Genomic DNA, 1,068 nt, shown 5'->3' with positions numbered 1-1,068 from the left:
CAAAAAACCTCTCCAAAAAAAAAAAAAAGAAAAGAAATGGTTAATATAAAGTAAATACTTGTAAGTTACACTTTTAAAATCATTTCATTGATTGAACAGAATCAAATGAACTCCTTTTAGGCTCTGAGGAAACAACAAAGAACAAAGCCAAGCCCCTGTTGCTCCCGGAGTATGCATTTTTTTTTTTAAATGGTTACGTTAAATGGACGGAGCAGGTAGATGCCACTATTGCTATAGCGGCTCAAAGAACGCCTTAAAAAATTATCTTAGAAACAAAACAAAACAAAAACTGCTTGAAGACTTATGTATGGAGGGGAGAATTAAACCAGCTACGGAAACACCTCTAAGAAAACAGCCGCTTCCACCAGTATTTCATTATTTCACCATTTTATCGCCTGGGTCACTGTTATCCTGGCCTATGTTATATACACAGTGGAGGAAGGACTAAGTTCTCGCAACTATGCAAATAGAAAAGTGTGCTTTTGGGACCAGCAGATGGGTAACGGTTACGTCTCTGGACTCCCACGTAGTCGATCACGGTTGGAGTCCCTAACCCAGAGACTTAGGGCACGCCCAAGATCGGGACTGGAGAATGCAGAAAGGATCGCGGCGTGGCCATCCCTCCCAGAGGGTGATTTTCCCCTTTCTGGCTCTGTCGCGCTCTGTCTCTCCTGCGAATGCACGCGCCCTATGACCTAAAAAGTACTTTTTAGAAAAGGCTCTTTTATTTAGACAAGAATCCTACTTCTATCCTGCGCTACTTTTCCCTTTAGTTGAATCCGGATTCTTCCCTGTTGTCGGTGCACGCAGATCCAAGGTGGGCTGGGCATTTCCCCTGTTAGCCACCTTGCGGCCGTCAGTGGCGACCAGTTCAATGTGTACCTGTGCTGATGGGGGTACAGCCCGGACCTTAAAGCTGCCAGAGATCCCAGCCTGGGGTTCTGGATGTGCAGCGTAGCCAGGGAGCTCCCAGGAGTCAGGTGCAGAGAGCCTCGCCCGCCCCGCCCCAATTGCTCAGAGCCGCACCGCTTGTCCTATTGCACTGTTCCGCCCCGCCCCGCCCCGATC

Source organism: Tupaia chinensis, unplaced genomic scaffold, assembly GCF_000334495.1.
Source record: "Tupaia chinensis unplaced genomic scaffold, TupChi_1.0 Scaffold000063_1, whole genome shotgun sequence".
Classification (NCBI taxonomy): Eukaryota; Metazoa; Chordata; class Mammalia; order Scandentia; family Tupaiidae; genus Tupaia; species Tupaia belangeri.
Note: the sequence above shows the minus strand (reverse complement) of the source record.